The sequence below is a fragment of the Bufo bufo genome, chromosome 4 (assembly GCF_905171765.1).
Source record: "Bufo bufo chromosome 4, aBufBuf1.1, whole genome shotgun sequence".
NCBI classification, from domain to species: Eukaryota; Metazoa; Chordata; class Amphibia; order Anura; family Bufonidae; genus Bufo; species Bufo bufo.
The window spans coordinates 392,267,189-392,281,370 of NC_053392.1; the positions used below are offsets into that span (position 1 = coordinate 392,267,189).

Below are 14,182 nucleotides of genomic sequence, written 5' to 3' on the forward strand. Positions count from 1 at the left end.
TAATGGTTATGATGGTTCATTAATTTATTGATGCTGATGAGTTTCATTATTTATTAAATTATTTATTATATCCCTTAATAAAGCATTGCGGCCATTTTATTCCAACTAAGAAGTGGTAGTGCATTTATTTTAGTGTTAAGTTATGCAATTTGAAGGGTGCCATTTGCCTCCATGTAAATCATCTAATTACTCTCAGCTTCCATAAATCTGGACATGACAGATTTTTACTCAGAAATGTGAACTCTTCTCCTTGACAGCCTGAAAACGTATGTGCTCCACACCGTCATCTGATCTGGGGTATGGAATTACAGAGGATCTGTCACCTCTCCTGACTTGTCCGTTTTAGTAAATACTTATATTCCCTGTGAAATAATTCTCAATCATCTTTTCTTAGGATTCCATTGTTATAAACTGGCAACTGGAGGCTACCACTCCTCTTTTCAGTGGTTAGTGTCAGACTATGTAGAGACATACTGTACCCTACACATAAATGTGCAGAGGAACAGCACAATGCATAGAGCTCCAGAACAGACATCACAGGGAATGGAAGCATTAAATGAAAGTAAATGTCAGGAGTGGGTTTAAATGGCTTTTCAATACTTCATTTTTTACTTTGTTGGTACCTGGTAAGCAGAGAAAGAACATTCATGTAATGGTGCCCATAACTCATACTCTATGGAACAAGAGGTAAGCAAACTACTATGGCAAACGGGGCAGTCACACACCACAGGGCAAGCCAAGAAGAACCAGATACTGGTGAAGACTGTTAACGAAGGCAACATGAACTATCCAAATTAGAGATGAGAAACTTTCTTACAAAACATTCAGGATGAACTCCAATTATGAGATGAGAACTGATTTGCTCATCTCTAGTATTTATACACACCTCCTTATGCTTCATAGATCAATTGTCTCCTATTTTATATCAACAAAGTTTTTAGTGGTTGCCTCAAACTTTTCAATCAGTTATTCATAATAAGATTTCCCACAGGTGGTAACCTCCAACTCTTCAATGAGTGCTTTTTATAACAAGATTTTCTATTTCTGTGCCTGTGTCCCCACATAATGCTTTTCTGGAAAAAGAGAGTCATGCAAGCTAGTCTGCTTTCTAAAAGAAAAGTAAAACTGAGTGTTTCCTTCCAGGAACACGGATCTTTTAAGTTAAGGCTACTTGCAGACTAGTTGCACACTAGCGTTAAAATCTTCTGGCAGGCTGTTCCAGCAGAGGAACAGCCTGGTAGAGTTCATTGTATCCGCAAAAGCAGGAAAGGGCCGGAGCACCGCCAGTCTCTATGTACTATAATGGGATCTAGCAGGTATTCGACTGGACAAAAAAACAATACTTGCAGCGGTTTTTGTCCGGCCGAATCCCAGCACTAATGCTGGACACAGACTGTATGCTGGAATACATAGATATTTAGCTGAATATCATCACCCTTTTAAGAAAGATTATGGGGGAGATTTATCAAAAATAGTACAAAGGAAAAACTGGATTTGTTGCCCATAGCAACCAGATTCCACCTTTCATTTTACAGAGCTCCATTAGGAAATGAAATGATCAAACTGATTGGCTGCTATGTTTACACCAGTAATCACGTAGCCTGTTTTTGTTTTGTATGTAAACTTTATATAAACCATGAGAAAACATACAAGTTCATCTCAATGTGGCAAAAAAAATCCTCAGTCAATAACGTTTCAAAAAACTTTCCACATGTCATACAGACATATCAAAAGTTTAAATCGGTGGAGGTCTGAGCACTGAAACCCCTACCGATCTCTAGAACGAGGAGAGAGAAGAGCTAACATAGGGTGCTCTCTCTCCTCACTGCTGAGGACAGAATCAAGATGGGCCCATAGACTTCTATGGAACCCCCCAGACCCCCACCAATTTAATGGCGACATAGATAGAGACATATTAAAAGATTTTTGAAAAGTTAGTGACCCTTTAATAAAATGTTTAGGAAATCTGGCAGCACATAGTTCATGAAACAAAGGGTCTCTGCTTATCGATGTCATTCCAAGAGGACTTCCTTCACCCCTCCCAGCTGGACCAGTGGGAAAAAAACACAGTGTGAAACAGGAAGCGCTGCGTACTAGTCACTGCCCGCCGCTGGGCACGCTCAGCCAACATCAGCTTCCAGAAACAGAAAGAAAAGAATGATATCTCTAAATATACATACATTCATTTTTCCACAGTGTAAAGTTATAACATAATACTATAGGCAGCAAAAGTGCACACTTGCCAAAGTTCAGCTGTGTGCCAAGTAAGCAAAACCCTGCTTCCCACGCACCAAATGAAGCAACATCCCCATCATGTTATTAAACTCAGCGGTGATGAAACCAAACTTTCATTTGCTAAGCACAAAAATGGAGAGGACATTGTATTAATTACTGCTGATAACACGGCATCATTTCTGTAATTAAGGCTTTGCCTGGGTTTCTACAGCCATTAAGGCTGGGTTCAGACCTGAGCGTCTTTGATATGCGCGTTTAACGCGCGTTTTTGACGCGCGTTTTTGACGAGCGTTTTTCGCAATAGTAAACGCGCGTTTGACGCGCGTTTGTGTGATTGACTGCAATGTCCTATGGCCACAAACGCGCGTCAAAACGCCCCAAAGAAGCTCAAGAACTTGTTTGAGCGTAGGGCGTTTTTCAGCGCGTTCAAACGCGCTGTAAAACGCTCAAGTGAGAACCAGGGCCATAGGGAAGCATTGGTTTTCATGTGTTGAGCGTTTTACAGCGCGTTTGAACGCGCTGTAAAACGCTCAAGTGTGAACCCAGCCTTAACGTGTACCGGTAATCTGCAGCATGTTAGAGGCAGGGCTGGGCGATTTTGCCAAAAAAAAAATCTATATTTAAAGGGAACCTGTCACCTGGATTTTGGGTACAGAGCTGAGGACATGGATTACAGTCCCCATAGCTCTGTGTGCTTTTATTGTGTAAAAAAAACCAATTTGATACATATACAAATTAACCTGAGATGAGTCAGAGCTTGAAAATATGACTCTTCTCTGGTCACACAAGTAAGGCTACTTTCACACCTGCGTTCGGTGCGGATCCATCTTGTATCTGCACAGACGAATCCGCACCTATAATGCAAACGCTTGTATCCGTTCAGAATGGATCCGTCTACATTATTCATAAAAAAAAAAGTCTAAGTCAAAACGGATCCGTCTTGACTTACATTGAAAGTCAATGGGGGACGGATCCATTTTCAATTGCACCATATTGTGTCAATGAAAACGGATCCGTCCCCATTGACTTACATTGTAAGTCAGGACGGATCCGTTTGGCTCCGCATCGTCAGAAGGTCACCAAAACACTGCAAGCTGCGTTTTAGTGTCCGCCTCAAAAGCGGAACGGAGACCAAACGCAGCCAAATTGATGCATTCTGAACGGATCCTTATCCATTCAGAATGCATTGGGGCTGAACTGATCCGTTTGGGGCCGCTTGTGAGAGCCTTGAAACGGATCTCACAGGCGGACCCAGAAACGCCAGTGTGAAAGTAGCCTAAGATATGACTCTTTTATGTTAATTTGCATAAAAGGCGGGAAGTACAAAAATGCATAATACTTATTGAATTCGTCTGCAAATGAAATTAAAAGTGTAATTTATATGTTTAGGGTAACAGAATGAACATTTAGAAACGCTCAGTGAGGGTAGCATAGTAGAGGTGACAGGTTCCCTTTAAGGACAATTATTGATTTTTCTTGATAATTTTTTCTGCCAATAACATTTTTATTTTTTGGGTCAAAGTAGCTATAAGAGAGCTTCTTTTTTGCAGGACGAATTGTATTTTTAGTGACCAGTGATAGTCAGTTTGCAGTGTTCGCCAGCGAACACATGCGGGCTGCCATCTTTAGTAAGGTAGACTCACCCGTCCGGCGATGCACAGGTAAGCCCTTACCTGTGCCTGTGTCGGGAGCCGGTCTGAAATCAAATGCGGTCACCGGGAGCAGGCAGTTCTGAGAACAGCCGCCGGGGGACTTCATCGGGCTGTTCTCCGAACTGCCTGCTCCCGGTGACTGCATTTGATTTCAGACCGGCTCCCGGCACAGGTAAGGGCTTACCTGTGCATCGCCGGACGGGTGAAACTACCTTATTGAAGATGGCAGCCCGCATGTGTTCGCTGGCGAACACTGCGAACTGACCATCACTGTTAGTGACACCATTTTGGGGTACATATAACTAGGGTTGTAGCAGGTATCGAATTATCGCTACCCAATTGATACTTTTAACATTTACCAATACTAGGCTGCGCTACTGCGCAGCCTAGTATCACAGAACATGGCACGCGCCGAGAGCCATGTTCCCTCAGCAGCACAGGGGAGAAGGAAGCAGTCTCTCCCTCCCTCCTGTGCGGCTGCTGCCACCAATGAGAGGGGTGGAGGAGGGGAGGGGGGGAGGGGCTGTGGCCACTGCGCCACCAATGAAGTTAACTCACTCATTAATTCAAATACAGGAGGCGGGTGCTGGCTGCAGAATCACCTAGCCGGTACCTGCGATCCACGGCAGTTAGCCCCTTAGGTGAGGCACCTGAGGGGTTAACTGCCATGGATCGCAGCGGCCTGTCATAGCGGTCGGGTGCCGGCTCCTGTATCTGCATTAAAGGTTAATTATCATTGGTGGCACAGTGCGCGCGCGCGCGCGCGCGCCCCCCCCCCCCCCCCCAAACCCCCCCAGTAATAAAGTCATTGGTGGCAGTGGCCACAGGGTATCCTCCACTCCTCCTCATTGGTGGTGCAGTGGCAGCTTCTGATCAGAGCCCCAGCAGTGTAATACTGGGGCTCCGATTGGTTACCATGGCAGCCAGGACACTGCTGAAGCTTTCCATTGTAATCTCCCTACTGCTGTGTGTACTATGCATAGGGTAGCGGGGAGAGTGTGAAGTCCTTTTCACCCTAATAGAGATCCATTAGGCTGGTTTCACACGAGCATTGCGGATTGGGGCCGGATGCGTTCAGGGTGCATTCAGTGAAACTCTCACTATTTTGCAAGCAAGTTCAGTCAGTTTTGTCTGCGGTTGCGTTTAGTTGTTCCGTTTTTTGGTCATGGATTGTTTGATATGCCTCCACACTGCTCAGAACACTCTGCTGCACAGGTGAATGTAATTTTGCCCTATTTATCATCCTATATAAAGTGATACCCCAACACACAGCTCCTTACCCCTGAGGAAGCCGGATTGTTCCGGCGATACGCGTTGGGCGTTCTCTCACTCTTCCAGGTCCACTGCACCAGCAGGTTTATATAGGTTTGACTCTCCAATTTAGACCTCATCATGGTCTGTCTGCATTTCTAGTGGTCTCACCTCATTTCATATTTGCTATATGTTTTGTATTGGATTTTTAGATGCTGGTTTATAATGTATATGCCCATTCTGTGGCAACCCAGTGGACCTGCATGTGTCGGTTACATATATTATATTGCATACCGCACTTTGTTCTAATTATATACAATTTTTAATGTGTATCTGTTGGTGTGTCTAATAAACTTTATATATTTTTATATTGACTTATTGTCCGATGTGCATATATGGGGTGGTTCTTGTGACTCTCTCTTGGGTCCGGTGATATTGTTTCATGCTCTTTTCACCACCCTTTGCACTCCCCGTATTATTTGGTGTGCCCCCTGTTTTCTCAATCCATCAGTGAAAAACGCATCGCACCCGCACTTGCTTGCGGATGCAAAGCGTTTTTCACGCAGCCCCATTCACTTCTATGGGACCAGGGCTGCGTGAAAAACGCTGAATAAAGAACATGCTGCGATTTTCACGCAACGCAGAACTGATGCGTGAAAAACAACGCTCATGTACAAAGCACCATAGAAATGAATTGGTCAGGATTCAGTGCGGGTGCTATGCGTTCACGTCACGCATTGCACCCGCGCGGAAACTCGCTCGTGTGAAAGGGACCTTAGGCGTGAACAGGACAAGGGATTAAAAGATCCCAGGTTCTAGCCCCTAAGGGGGCTAATAGTTATTAAATAAAAAGTTTTTAAAAAAAAAACTAAAAAAAAATATATATATTTTTTTTAAATCAGTTTAAATCACCCCCTTTCCCAATTTTACATATAAAATATATATATATATATATATATATATATATATATATATACAATAAATAAAAATATTATATATCGCCACGCCCAAAAAAGTGCAAAGTATTAAAATAGAGAAAGAAATGTCCTATGTAGTGAACGCTTGTAACAGAAAAAAATAAAAAGTGTGATTCGCCATTTTTTTTTGTCACCTTGTCCCCCCCAAAATATAGGATAGGACTGTTCGATTATGAGCTGGACGTTTGATAAAATGCGGAATGCACACAGGCTTTTTTGGTGTTTTATTTTTTTCGCGTGATATCAAATGGTATCGAGTATCGCAATACTTTTTTATGGTATCGAAATCGAATCAAAATATTGGTATCGCAACAACCCTACAAATAACATTATTTAACTTTTATTATTTTGGGAGATCTCAATACATGGAATAATAATAAAATAAAAAAGCAGTTCAACAATTGTTTTTTTGCACTTTAAATTTACGACACTCATGGTGCCACATAACTAGTGTGTCACTTTTATTCTATGGGTCAATATGATCACCTGATGTACCTCTGGTAACAGACATGAAAAGACTTGTAGTACTGCAGGGCAAGAGGAGTTGGGGCTTGTAGTGACACAGAAAAGTTATTTGAAATTGTAATCTCTCCAGGGCAGGAGACCATATTGGACTCTTTGCATTATACACTGGATGTGTGGAGATCTACAGTACGACTAAGGCCTCTTTCACACGACCATTTTTTTCCCCGTTTACTGGCCGTTTTTTGCGTTCCGTATACGGTTCGCATACGGAACCATTTATTTCAATGGTTCCGCAAAAAAAATAGAATGTACTCGATATGCATTCTGTTTTTGTATTTCCGTTCCGTTGAAGGATAGAACATGTCCTATTATTGCCCACAAATCACATTCCGTGGCTCCATTCAAGTCAATGGGTACGCAAGAAAAACGGAACACATACGGAAAGGTATCCGTATGTTTTCTGTATCCGTTCCGTTTTTGCGGAACCATCTATTGAAAATTTTATGCCCAGTCCAAATTTTTCTGTGTAATTACTGTATACCGTATATGCCATACGGAAAAACGGAACAGAAACGGAAACAAAAAAACGGAACAACGAATCCGTGAAAAACGGACCGCAAAACACTGAAAAAGCCATAAGGTCGTGTGAAAGAGGCCTAATAAAGAACATGATGAGAGCTATGGTACTGCAGCTCAGGAGAAGCTGGGACTTGTAGTGCTATAGGAAGGTGATGTTGGGATATGTAGTCTTTCAAGGGCAGAAGGAAAACAGAGTAGCACAGTTTACAAGGAAGAGGGGACGTGTTGGAAATAGTACCATTCCAAGGCAGAGGGTAGCAGTGGGAGTTTTAGTCTTTTCAGGACTGGAGGCAGAATGGGAGCAGTACTCTTTCCTGGACAGGGAGCGCAATAGAAGCAATAGCCTTTACAAGGCAAAGGGTGCGCTGGAGGCAATAACCTCTACAGGGCTGGGGGAACGCTGGGAATAATACTCTTTCCAGGGCATAAAGGGAGTAGTAGTCTCGTTGCATGATACACAGTGGGGTAGATTTATCAAAACTGGTGCAAAGGAAAACTAGCTTAGTTGCTCATAGCAACCAGTTTCCACCTTACATTTTTCAGAGCTCCTTTAAAAAGTAAAAAGTGTAATCTGATTGGTTGTTATGGGCTACTAAGCCAGTTTTACTTTACACCAGGTTTGGTAAATCTCCCCCAGAATGTATTGAGATCTGCAGTACCACTAGTAAAGAGCATGATGAGAGTTACAGTACTGCAGCTCAGGAGGAGCTGTGAGTGGCAGCACCATAGGAGGGAAATATTGGGGCTTGAAGTCCCCTGGGGGTGGGGCACGATGGGAGTAGTAGAACACACATGGACAACTTAAATTACACAGGGATCGCAGGAGCTTGGCCAGCTGCTCGATCACTTCCCCCTGCTCCTGCACCCTGGGCTGGGTAAGGGGCTCCATAAGGCCTTGTTCTCCTTGTACTGCTCAGTAAACAGCCCACTGTTTATGAAGCAGGTGTTCCTGTGGTTCGAGGATGGGCAGGCCAGGGAGGCGGCTGCAGGAACAAGGACTTTGTTTTGCGGCTGGGGAGGAGCCGCACTTGTCCCGGGAGGCATCAGCATCTTCCCCCTGCGCATCCACCGGAAGCAGCTCGCTAACCCACTGCACCACCACAACAGCTTCTAAACAACCTGCGCTGTATGGAGCTCTGGACAATTTTTTTTTTTTCATATATAAAATAGCAACATTGCTGGGCCCAAAAAGTCAAATTAATCAAATTAATTTGATTGATTGCCGAGCCCTAGTTATAGAGCAGAAGGAGCTGAGCAGATATATAGATTTGTGGGAAAAGATTCAGTAGAACTTGTACTCTGATTGAATTTCCTACTTTTTCTGTGCTTAGGAGTCCAACAGACGCTCCTACGATCATACAGGGACAGGGCAATCATCACCCACTAGCATAGAAAAAGCTGCAATTTCAATAAGTTACAAGTACTACTGAATCTTATCCCATAAAACTATATATCAATCTGCTCAGCTCCTCCTGCTCTATAACATGCTGCATGCAGACTGCACTGCATTTCCTTGGTGACCGCTAAACTAGAGAAGTAAAAATGACCTATCCTCGGGATAGATAATCAATATCCGAACACTGGGGGCTCAACACTCCACATTGCCACCAATCAACTGTTCCCTGCAGCGTCTGACGCTATAACTAGCACTAGCTCCATTCAAAGTGTAGTGGCCATGTTGGGTTACTGGAGCTGAGCTACCATTGAAGTGAAGGATAGCTGAGCGCAGTAGCCCAGCACTTTCAGCAGAGCTGTGCTTCTTGTTCCAATCAAAGTGCTAGTTCTTGCGTCAGAGGCTGCAGGGAACAGCTAAGTAAGGGTACTTTCACACTAGTGTTTCCGGCACTTTGTTCCTTCACAAGGGCTCAATACCGGAAAAAAATTATCAGTTTTAGCCTACTTTCAGACTAGCGTTCAGAGAGGATCCGTCTGGGGTCTGCACAGACGGATCCTCTCCTATAATGCAGACGTTTGGATCCGTTCAGAACGGATCCGTCTGCATTATAGTTTAGAAAAAATTCTAAGTCTGAAACTGTTGTTCAGACGGATCCGTCCAGACTTTACATTGAAAGTCAATGGGGGACGGATCCGTTTGAAAATTGAGCCATATTGTGTCATCTTCAAACGGATCCGTCCCCATTGACTTACATTGTAAGTCTGGACGGATCCGTTTGCTTCCGCACGGCCAGGCGGACACCCGAACGCTGCAAGCAGCGTTCAGGTGTCCGCCTGCTGAGCGGAGCGGAGGCTGAACGCTGCCAGACTGATGCATTCTGAGCGGATCTGCCTCCACTCAGAATGCATTGGTAGCTGGACGGATGCGTTCGGGGCCGCTTGTGAGACCCTTAAAACGGAGCTCACAAGCGGAGCCCCGACGCTAGTGTGAAAGTAGCCTTATCCTAATGCATTCTGAATGGAGAGCAATCAGTTCAGGATGTATCAGTTCAGTCCCTCTTACATTTTTTGGATGGAGAAAATACTGCAGCATGCTGCAGTTTTCTCTCCGGCCAAAAATACTGAACACTTGCCGGAATGCCGGATGCGCAGACCTTTAAAAATGAGGAAAAAAAATTAATACCGGATCCGTTTTTCTGGATGATAACCAGAAAGACGGATCCGGTATTGCAATGCATTTGTGAGACAGATCCGCATCCAGATCAGTCTCACAAATGCATTCGTTTGCATCCGGATTGCCGGATCTGCCTGCCGGAATCCTTTGCCGCAAGTGTGAAAGTACCCTAAAAGGGTGCGCCCCCAATGATCAGATACTACTGATGATCTATCCTGAAGATAGGTCGTCCGTATCAGGAGCCTTGAAAACCCCTTTCAGCAGCATTTAGTGATCTATAAAATGACAACTACAACCTGCACAAGCAGCTTCAAATAAACATTGTCGCAGCTTTACTCACACCTCAAGAGTATTTTTTATGAATATTAGGCCTCCTGCACACTACCATAGGTGTCCCGTTGCTGTATTGCGGACCGCATTTGTGGATCTGCAATACACGGGCACTGTTCCGTGTGCATTCCGCATCACGGATGCGGACCCATTCAATTCAATGGGTCCGCAAATCTGGAGATGCGGAACGGAAGCACGGAATGAAACCCTACGGAAGCACTACGGAGTGCTTCCGTGGGGTTTCGTCCCGTACTTCCGTTCCACAGAAAGATAGAACACGTCCTATCTTTTTGCTTAACGACCGGATCACGGACCCGTTAAAGTAAATGGGCCCGCGATCCGCTGCGGCTGCCCCATGAACTGTGTTCGTGCATTGGGGCCCGCATTTTGCAGGCCGCAGCACGGCCACGGGGGGCACACGTTCGTGTGCAGGAGGCCTTAGGCAAAAGTTCCTTTATGGTGTGGAATGGTAATGGGAGACCCAAGAAGCAGTGAGTGATGAAACCATTGCAATATAAATGTCTATGTGATGGGAAAACTGTTTGCAGATGTTGTATCATTTCTACACTGGTAGGTAGACTTCACTGGATGTGACAATTATACATCCTGACTTATCAAACATCAAAACACCACAAATGTTTCCTAATTCACTACTGACAACCAGCAAACGTATCGCTGCAATATGGCCAAAAACAAGCAGTGCCACCAGGAAAAAGACTTACAATGTAAGTCAATGGGGACGGATCCGTTTGAATTTGACACTATATGGCTCAATTTTCAAACGGATCCGTCCCCCATTGACTTTCAATGTAAAGTCTGGACGGATCCGTCTGAAGCTACTTTCACACTTAGAATTTTTTCTACAATATAATGCAGACGGATCCGTTCTGAACGGATCCAAAGTCTGCATTGTATGAGCGGATCCGTCTGGGCAGACCCCAGACGGATCCGCTCTGAACGCTAGTGTGAAAGTAGCCTTACATAGTTAGTATTTAGTCAGTATTTTTCATCAGTATTTATAAGCCCACAGCAGGGTCCAAAACACAGAAGAGGTCCAAATCTTTCCACTATACCTTGACTGTAGGTTCCACTCCTGGTTTTGGCTGACAAATATGGATAATAAGGCTACATGCACACACACGTTGTTTGTTTCCGTGTCCGTTCCGTTTTTTTTTTGCGGACAGGATGCGGACCCATTCATTTCAATGGGTCCGCCAAAAATGCGGACAGAACACAGTGTGCTGTCCGCATCAGTATGTCCGTTCCGTAGCCCCACAAAAAAAATAGAACATGTCCTATTCTTGTCCGTTTTAGGCCTCATGCACACAACCTCATGCACACGACCAAAACACTGATGGCGTCCTTGTGCGTTTCACAATTTGCGGAACGGCGCGGACAGCCATTAATAAAACTGCCTATTCTTGTCCGGACAAAACGAACAAGAAAAGGACAGGTTATTTTTTTTGCGGACCACGGAACGGAGCAACAGATGCGGACAGCACACTGAGTGCTGTCCGCATCTTTTGCGGCCCCATTAAAGTGAATGGGTCCGCATCCGAGCCGGCTTGGATGCGGACCAAAACAACGGTCGTGTGCATGAGGCCCTTAGGCACTGTGACAATGGATCCACCAAAAAAAAAAAACGGATGGCATCTGGTTTTTTTGCGGATCCACAATTTGCGGACCAAAAAACACATACAGTCGTGTGCATGTAGCCTAATACTGATCAAATTGTGACCTTGTGAAAGTGGCCTTAGGCCCCATGCACATGGCCGTTGGGCGGCCGTGGCCGTATTGCGGCCCGCAAACGGTGGGTCGGCAATTTACAGTCACTGGCCTTGTGCACTCCTTATCACAGTTGCGGACCCATTCACTTGAATGGGTCCGCAATTCCGGAGATGCGGAATGGAGTCACGGAACACCGGAAGCACTACGGAGGGCTTCCGTGGTGTTTCTTTCCATATTTCCGCACCGCAAATAAATAGGACACGTCATATTTTTTTGCGGAGCGGACAGACCACGGACCCATTCAAGTTGAATAGGTCCAGCCCGCTGCACGGATGTTGCCCGTGCATTGGGGACCGCAATTGCGGTCCCCAATGCACGGAACGGCCGCACAACGGCCCTGTGCATGAGGCCTTAGGCTGAGTTCACACTTCAGTTATTTGGTCAGGTATTGTGGGCCAAAACCAGGTCAAAAACACAGAACAGCAGTAAATCTTTCTATTATACCTTATCTCTGTGTAGACTTCACTAATGGTACTAACTGATACTGATATTACTAATACCCGCCTCTAAAACCACCCAGACCAGCGGGCTCCCTGCTAAGTGGAAGTCTCCGCCTAGCAAACTCATGTAACGCCCGGCCACCAGCTCACAACAAACAGACCTTGCTCAGCGCGATGCAGCAAAAGGCAAGGTGAGCATCAGAGCAAGGAAATGCTCCGATGCTTCACTCGTACATGGTAAAGAAGTGAAGGGGAACTTACAGTATGTCACAAAAGTGAGTACACCCCTCACATTTTTGTAAATATTTTATTATATTTTTTCACAGGACAACTCTGAAGATATGACACTTTGATACAATGTAAAGTAGTCACTGTACAGCTTGTATAACAGTGTAAATTTGGTGTGCCCTCAACACACAGCCATTAATGTCTAAACTACTTGCAAAAGTGAGTACACCCCTAAGGCCCCTTTCACATGGGGGTTGCGGGTGAGGGCCGGATGCGTTCAGGGTGCACTGCGGGAAACCCGCGTGAGTAGGCACGCAATTTCAGTCAGTTTTGTCTGCGATTGCGTTCGGTTGTTCAGTTTTTTCCGCGCGAATGCAATGCCTTTTGCACGCGCATGAGAAAAAACTGAATGTGGTACCCAGACCCGAACCCGGACTTCTTCACTGAAGTTCGGGTTTGGGTTAGGTGTTCTGTTGATTGTATTATTTTCCCTTCTAACATGGTTAAAAGGGAAAATAATAGCATTCTTACTACAGGATGATAACTAAAATGTCCATTGAGGGTATCCTCTTCTTTCTTCTTCCTGCAGGATCTGCGCTGGTGACCGTGGTGACGTCAGCGCAGGTCCTGCTGAATGAAGATAGAAGGACCTTCTATCTTCATTCAGCAGGACCTGCGCTGACGTCACCGCACTCACCACGTGGTGAGCGCGATGACGTCAGCGCAGAGGTCCTGCAGGAAGAAGAAAGATGATGATACCGGCTGTGCAATCAAGTGGATGAGGAGTAGGGATCGACCGATTATCGGTTTTACCGATATTATCGGCCGATATTGAGGATTTTGAACGTTATCGGTATCGGCATCTATTTTGCCGATATACCGATAACGTATTGGGAACACAGAATGCGCTGCTCTCAGCGCGTTCTGTGTTCCCTCCGCAGCACAGGGGAGAAGGAAGCAGTGTCTCCCTCCCCCTGTGCCGCTGCTGCCGCTGCCGCCAATAGCAGGAGAGGAGACAAGAGGAGGGGAGGGGCTGTGGCCGCTGCGCCACCAATGAAGATGAGTCTTTCATTCATATACAGGAGGCGGGAGCTGGCTGCAGAATCACATAGCCGGCTCCCGACCTCTATGAACGGCAGCTGCGGTCCGCGGTAGTTAACCCCTTAGGTGCCACGGATCGCAGCTACCGTTCATAGGGGTCGGGAGCCGGCTATGATTCTGCAGCCAGCTCCCGCCTCCTGTATATGAATGAGAGACTTATGTTCATTGGTGGCGCAGTGCGCCCCCCCAAGCCCCCTTGTATTAATCATTGGTGGCGCAGTGCGCCCCCCACCCCCATTCCAATAGTAAAAACATTGGTGGCGCAGTGCGCCCCCCCCCCCCAGTATTAATCATTGGTGGCAGTGGCCACAGGATCCCCTCTCCCCTCCTCCTCTGATCGGAGACCAGCTGTGTAAGCCTGGGGCTCCGATCGGTTACCATGGCAGCCAGGACGCTATTGAAGCCCTGGCTGCCATGTTCAGCTCCCTGCTGCTGTGTGCACAGAGCACAGAGCAGCAGGGACAGTGTGATCTCCTATTCACCCTGATATAGCTCTATCAGGGTGAATAGGACAAGGGTTCTAGTCCCTAAGGGGGCTAAAAGTTAGTAAAAAAAAAAAACAAACAC

At 45.6% G+C, this 14,182-nt stretch overlaps 1 protein-coding gene across 4 annotated transcripts in view; it reads right to left on the minus strand.

Annotated features, from left to right (window-relative positions):
• PHACTR2 (phosphatase and actin regulator 2) overlaps positions 1 to 14,182 on the minus strand; it is a 367,207-nt gene that overhangs the window by 101,484 nt on the left and 251,541 nt on the right. The window lies entirely within an intron of this gene.